Here is a 7969-nt window from a genome sequence, read left to right on the forward strand (position 1 = left end):
AAAACCTTCCATTGCTTCATTTAAATTACATATGAAGGATCAGGCAAGGAAAAGATCAGGTCTCATGAGGGAATTAGGGATGGGTACTCCAGTATGGCTGTATTTGAATTAGAAATTGAAAGATGATAATGCTTTTCACTGGCTTCTATTCCAGCGAAAATAAAGAGTAGAGGCATATGGTGGTAAGGATTCCAGTCGAAAGGTTACTTCCACTTAACCAACTCGAGAAATACTCAACTGTTGATTCAATGGCAGTGAATTTACTGAATGCGAAGAAAATGAAGCACTTGAAGTACTTGCTGATGAAGACCAAAGACGGCGGCCGTCGGTACGGATTGTAAAGTAATGTAAAAACAAACAACAAAACCTCACACTCTATCAGTCGGTGATACCGTGATAAACAGAGAAAAGACTGAAGCTGTCAAGGATTCCCATGAGCTTGGATCCACAATCAATGCTCACGGATGCAGCAGTCATGAGATCAAAGGACACATTGCACGGGGTAAATGTGCCATCCAAGGCCTCTTTAAAGTGTTGAAAAGCAAGGATGTTAGGTTGGGGACTAAGGTGTGCCTGTCCCAAGCTATTGTATTTTCAATTACTTCATATATATGGGAAAGTTGGACATTGAAAAAGGAATATCGAAAAAGAATTAGTGCATTGGGATTATGGTGCTGGTGGAGAATATTTAAAGTAGCATGGACTGTCAAAAGGACCAACAGATCTATGCTGGAAAAAGTACAGCCAGAATGCTCCTAACAAGCAAGGAATACAAGGCTCCACCTCATGTACTTTGGACATGTTATCTGGAAGAAACCGGTCCACGAAAGAGGGTGGAGGAGCCATAGAAAAGAGAAAGACCCTCGACAAGGTGGATTGCCCCAATGGCAGCAACAAGAGGCTCAGACACAAGAACGAGTGAGGAGGGAATGGGACGTGGCAATCTTGTCTTTTTATTGTACACAGTTTCACTCTCAGTAGGAAGCAACTTGCCAACAACATCAAGAAAATGTTTCAGGCTAAAACCCCAAACCAAATCCACTGCCATTGCCTCAATTCAAATTCATAGTGTCCCTACCCATAGAGGGTTTCCAAGGCTGTAAGTCTTTAAGGAAGCCGGCAGCCTCATCATTCTCCTGTGATTAGCAGTCCACTGCTTACCTGGCAGCATGGCCAGCACCCTTTGTTTGAGGCGATTGCAATGAATAAAGCAACTCGTTTTCCTTCACTGAGAATTCTTTAAAATGGGGGAGGAGAAATTAATCATCAAATGCACAAATGCCACAGACCCGAGGTAACTGTTATGAGAAAATTGAAGCAGGAAGAGAAGGTAACAAAGAGACCAGAGCTTGAATGAGGAAGGGAGCAAACCAATCCCTTCCATGGGCTGTAAACACCACAGCACAGCACCGCTCTAGGAGGGACCTTTGCCTGGTTGGTGTTGGAACAAGAGGACACAGTGAAGAAAGGAAGGGATAAGACATGGCATCAAAGGGACTGTCAGGCCATCATACAGTGTCTCAAAGGTCAAGGTAAGAAGTGTCTTTTATTCTGAGAACAAACCAAAGTAATAAAAGCTGGAGCTGCTGTGTCATAAACTGGTGAGCATTTACACTGCATCACAAGGGCAGCACCATGCTGAATAGACTATAATGGGACAAGAAGTAGCAGACAGTCAAGAGACAACTTGGAAGATGACTGAAGGATTGAGAAAGAAGATAATGATGGCTTAGACAAAGACCATGACTGTGGACAAGTAAGACATGTCTGGATTAAGAAAATGATTTGGGTATTAGTATGATGGACATCCATTCAGAGCCCTGGTGGCATACTGGATTACCCACTGGGCTGCTAACTGCAAGGTCAGCAGTTTGAAACCACCAGCCAGTCCTTAGAGAAAAGATGAGGCTTTCTACTCCCCCAACCCCAGCCCCAACTACGCGTGCCCACTGTGACAGTTCTACATTGTCACTAGGAGCGCTAATCAACTCAATAGCATTGAGTTTGAGTTTTAAGGACACGCAGTCCTTCATGCGTTCAACAAACATGCATTGAGTGTCTGCTACATAGCAGACAAAACAATAAGCAAAAAATTTACCTCTCATTCCAGGGGTAATGCATATTTATGATTTCAGTATAAAGGGGAAAGTACATGGTGTTTTGGGACAACAGAGCAGGTGGAGCTAACTAATCTAGAAGCCAGATGAGTCACTTGAAGAAAGGCTATAAATCAGCTAGGTAAGAAGAACTTAGGATCCCCGGTGGAGCAAAGGGATATGCACTGTGCTGCTAACTACTAGGTGAAGAGTTCGAAGCTACTAGCCATTTGTTGGAAGGAAGATGAGGCTTTCCACTCCCGTAAAGATTGACAGTCTCCAAAACCTAAATGGGGCAATTCTACTCTGTTCCATAAGGTCATTGCAAGTCAGAGTCAACTTGAGGGTAATGAGTTTGGCTTGAAGCAGAATCTTACAAATGTTCGGAACAACACACATTCTGGCCCAGAGACGACGCTCAGGCAAGTGAGGTGAAAATAGTGTGAAATGGATTCAGAGAGGTTAAGGTGAGGCATTTTCTGAACAGCAGTAGTAAAGACTAAAGAACAAAACCAAAAGATTGGTTCTGAGCAGATGAATTATATAAGCAGCATTGTACTTGAGCAATGTAACTCTAGTCAGTGCAGAAAAAGGATCAGATGAAAACAAACTTTTATTCCAATAATGGCGGATTAGGTCATTCAGAAACACCCCCATCCCAGCACTAATTCAAAATGCAGGACAGAATGTCTTTTACATCTATCCTAAAGCATCAAAGAGCTGACAAAATCGTAAAATTGCTACATAACAACTGTGGAGCCCTGCTGGAATAGATTGGTAAAGAAGGACCCAGAAATAGCTTCTAACCTGTCAGAAAGAGTGACAGGTTACTCAAATCAAACCTGGGAAGACCGTCCCTGCTTTAATCTGGGAGTCCAACTGCCACACCTCTGTTAAAAGTCTGAGTCAGAAGTGGTCCAAAAGCAACCCTTGCATCTGTAATCCCCTCTCACATCACCTGCTCACTTGGTCTAGAAACCTCAAGTCATTAATTAAAGAAGGCCCGACATGTACACATGCCCATAAATTAAATGCTTAAAAGCATACAAAGAAATTCAATTTATCCTTGGGGGCGGGTGGGAGGTTGAAAGGCAGCTTCCAAATGTAGGAATTGATGAGTACTTCCTTAATATGGTTTCCTATATTGTAATCACAACCCCAGTGACAAAGCTCTAGAGGTAGCCTCAGGAACTGAAAGCAGGTAGCCTGCTCTTACCACTCTTATCACCATGGAGTGGTTAGAGCACACCAGGAAGGGCTACTAGGCCAAAGGAAAATGTTAGATGGCACATGGTTTACAACGGGAAGTAAAATCATCACTTTTTGCATTTGATATTTTTGTAAACCTGAAATACCCAAACAAACCAGCTATCAAATTACTAAAACGCAGTCAGTCATTAAAGAAGCAGAAATAACTATTAAGATACAGAAATCCTTAGTCTTCAGAGTTAAACTAAACTAGCTGAATAATATAGTGGAAGAGTGCTGCTGTTGAAAGCATTCAGTGGTTGAAAGCATACAATGCCGATTTGACAAGGGAAACAGGCAGAGTTTATTTGAGTAAGGGCTAAAAATACAGCCAAGGGAACAAAAATAGATGTGAACAAAAAGAATGACATACTAGGATCTTCAATAGGAACAAAATTAGCAGCTTAAACATACTAAGTTAAATTATGTATTATAGGATCCCAATGCAAATTCCAACTGACTTTGGAACTTGACAAGCTGATTTAAAAGGTCATAAAGTAGTAGTTAACTTACCAAAAGAAACAGACTTTTGGATGGCTACCAAGGGTAAGCAGGAAAGGGAGGAACAGGGAAGTAATAGGTGGAGAGTAAATAGATACACGATACACGTTAACTTGATGGCAGGGAAGATAATAGCTGACAAAGGGGTGATGGGACAACGAGGGGACGGAGCAAGCAGTGGGAAGGGTTGATAAATTGTTAGAGGTATAGAACGCAAAACTGATGATCTGATACGTAAATCCCCACCTCCCTCAAAATAAAAAGTTTTGCTTTTGTTTTTTAAAAAGACTTTAAGGAAAAGCAATAAGAAATAAAATTAGAGAACATCAGAAGGATATTACCCCAAGCACATTTTAAAGTATGTCCTGTGAAAATAATCTTAACAGTGTAGTATTATGTTTTGAATAACCCATCCCCCACAAAAAAAATAAAGAATCACAAATCACAAAAACTTCATTCCCCTTACTCCTTAATGACCCTCTCAGGCAGCACTGAACTGCCCCAGAGGGTCCCCAAGGCTGTGAATCTTTATGGAATAATGACTAACCACATCTTCCTCCCAACCAGTCACTGGTGGCGGTCTGCCACAAACTTTAAGCGCACTGTACCACCAAGGCTTCTTTTATGATGAAAACTTCAAAATGTTCGTGGAAAAATGAAATTGAAAGATAATGGAATTTTTCCATGACATTTTAAAAATCTATCTATCTATCTATCTATCTATCTATCTATCTATCTATCTATCTATCTATCTATCTAATCTATCTCCTATAAAGATCCCTCGTGGTACGATGGGAACACACTAGTCCCTCTGCAGGAGAAAAAGCCTGTCAGTCAGCTTCTGTAAAGACACCACACAACCTAGAAAACAATTCTACTCCATCCTACAGGGTTGCTATGAGTCAGAATCATTTTAGCAGCGCACGGCTACCACATGAAACTATTCTACCACAAGTGGGACCTCACATCAGTGAGGATATGTATGGGATTGGGACAAGCTGAGTTAGTCAGTCATTTCATAAAATATAAAGGTGAATCCACAGATAAGGCAGAACCTTACCCACCCTCCCCCAAAAAAACCAAACAGGTCAAATACGTAAATTTTAAGCCCTGCTGTGGCTGCTGAGTATTGGAATGCTAAGCCTAAGGTTGGTAGTTCAAACCCACCAGCCACTCTTCAGGAGAAAGAAGGCTAATGCTCCTGTAAAGTTTCACAGTCTCAGAAACCGTATAATTAGATGACAGTGGGTGCTTTTTTGTTTTAAGCATATACATAACAGAAGAAAATAGGGTTAATTCCTATATAAATTTGGAGTCAAACAAGACTATGAGTCATATTTCAAAAGCCAACTAATTAATATTTAGAAAAACTCTTGTATTTTTAAAAATGAAAACTTCAAGGCAAAACAAGACAAAGCCAATCCACCAAAAAGTTAAAATATAATGGATAAACAGGAAAAAATTATTTGCAGCTAAAACCTAAAAGGTTAATTCCTACTATAGTAAGAGCTCTAATGAATCAGTAAGAAGATATTCAGCAAGCAACCCATTTGGCATAAACACTTTACATAAAAATAGCCTTTAAACGTATAAAAATTATGTCAATCTCATTCATAATACGAATACCAAATCCAAACACATTGCCATCAAGTCACTGCTGACTCATAGTGATCTTACAGGACAAAGTACAACCGCCCCATAGAGTTTCCAGGACTGAAATCTTTATGGGAGCAGACAGCCTCGTCTTTCTCCTGTGAAGAAGCAGGTAGCTTTGAATCATTAACCTTGAGGCTAGCCGTCCAACTCTTAACCCATTGTTCTACCAAGGAACGTATCTTTCTACACTTGATCTTAACCAAAAGGCCGAGAAGCAATCGCGTTTCTTTCTAATAAGAAAAAGTTGATTAAAACTATATTGAAATGCCATTTCTCACTGGCAAGCTTTCAAAAGTATAACAGCATGCTCTGTAGGCAAGAAAGGAAAAATATATTTTCATTAATTATTGGTGAGAATACAAAAAGTTACTATATTTCTGGAGATGCTGGCAATATAGACAAAAATTACAGCAATATTTATATTCTAAACCAGTCATCTCAATTCTGGAAATCTATCCTACAAATATACTACCTCATATATGAAGTGATATAGAAGCAGCAAATTATTATTCATTGCAACATTAGCTGTAATAAAAAAAATTGTTAGCAGAGAGGACGGGCAGACAAAAACAGATGTATGAGTTATTGTTGATGGTAAACTTAGTAAGACTTAATGATAGATTGGGAGCCCTGGTGGCGTACTGGATTATGTGTTGGGCTGCTAACCACAAGGTTAGCAGTTTGAAACCATCAAATGCTCCCAGAGGGAAAGATGAGGCTTTCTACTTCTGTAAAGATTGATAGTCTTAGAAACCACAGAAGCAATTCTACCCTGTTGCATAAGGTCACTATGAGACAGAATCAGTTGATTCAGTGAGTTTGGTTTGGGAAAGAGAGATGGATGGAATGGTAGCTTGAAGGAGCTCTGATAGTGGGTTGCATATGGAGCTGTTAAAAGCAACACGTAGCAGTTCGAAGCCACCAGTCACTCTGCGGGGGAAAGATGACGCTGTCGGCTCCCTTAAGGATTGAAAGTCTCAGACTCTCAAGGGCGGTTCTACGCCATCCCGTAGGGGTGCTATCAACTTTCAGGCAATCGGTCTGCTTACTGACTTGGAATGACCAGATAGATCAAGGGTGGGAAGGACAGTGAAGAAGGAAAGACAAACAGCCTCCAGGGCTTCCTACCTGAGGAGCAAGGTGAACAGGAGTGCCATTATTGAAATACAGGGCACTAAAAGCAACATTGTTTGGGAAAATAATAAACGTTGTGTGACACATTTAATAGGGAGATACAGAGGCCCATTGCTCCGTGTAGGCATTTGGATTAACAGCATACATTTAGGATATGCTGGCATATAAACGCCATTCGCAAAAGTTCATGGAATAGGGCCTAGAACCCCCAAGGAGCCAACATGTGAGAGTGTAGGAAAATAAGTTAGTTTGGGGTGAAATTCAGAGTGACTGGGAGGGTCAAATGCAGCAGTAACTCACTACCATCAAGTAAATGCCAACTGACAGCCGCCCTACAGGACAGAGTAGAACTGCCCCTGTGAGATTCTGAGTCTTTAACTCTTTACTGGCATAGGAATCCCACAGAATGACTGCTGGTTTCAAACTGCTGACCTTGCAGACTGCCGCCCAAGGCATAGTCACCAGGCCAGCAGGGGTTCTCTTACACTGAAAAGGGTGCCCTGATGATGCAGTGGGCTAAGTGTTAAATTGATAGCCAAAAGGTTGGTGATTCTAACCCACCAGCCACGCCAAGATAGAAACAGCAGGCTGTCTGTTCCTGTAGAGATTTACAATCTAGGAGAATCTAGGGAGCAGTTCTACTCTGTTTGATAAGGTCCCTATGAGTCTTCACACATTTATTACACCCAAAGCTCACAACACAGTAATCATCTGAGGCTGGCAAGGTTTGATACTGACAGATAGACGAGAACCAGAATAACATGCAGTCCTCATGCCAAGCCTTCCAGCTAGGAAATAGCAGAACCAGGGGAGAGCAGCCAGTGCCAGGGTTCCTGTTGTTGCTACCTCACTGTCCTATCAAACCACACAGCTAAGGAAGACCAAAGAATGTGGATTATTCTATTTCAGTTTACTCACTCATAGGAGTACTTGATCTTCTAGAAAGTATTGCCGATGACACATAGTATATTTTGTGTGTATGTTTTATGCAGCCTGGGTGCCCTGAGTGGTGCAAAGAGCTAATGAATTCAGCTGCTAACCCAAAGGCTGGATTTTTTTCCAGTCCACTCTGAGGCGCTCAGAAGAAAGGCCTGGTGATCTATTTCAGAAAAATCAGCAACTGAACTGCTCCCCCAACCCCCCACCCCAAGTGTGTCTCCTCTGACATAGAAGGGATTGCCAAGAGCCCGATGAACAGGGTCAGGTGGTTTGGGGTGCTATATGTAGCACCGGGGTATTTATTGTACATTCCAGTCCCTGATGACGGACATCATGCTTGGTAGAGGGGCAGCAAAAAAGAGGAAGACCCTGGCTGGACAAGATGGATTGACATG

The sequence above is a fragment of the Echinops telfairi genome, unplaced genomic scaffold, assembly GCF_000313985.2.
Source record: "Echinops telfairi isolate 266 unplaced genomic scaffold, ASM31398v2 ScPeMD7_7400;HRSCAF=8409, whole genome shotgun sequence".
In the NCBI taxonomy this organism is placed as follows: Eukaryota; Metazoa; Chordata; class Mammalia; order Afrosoricida; family Tenrecidae; genus Echinops; species Echinops telfairi.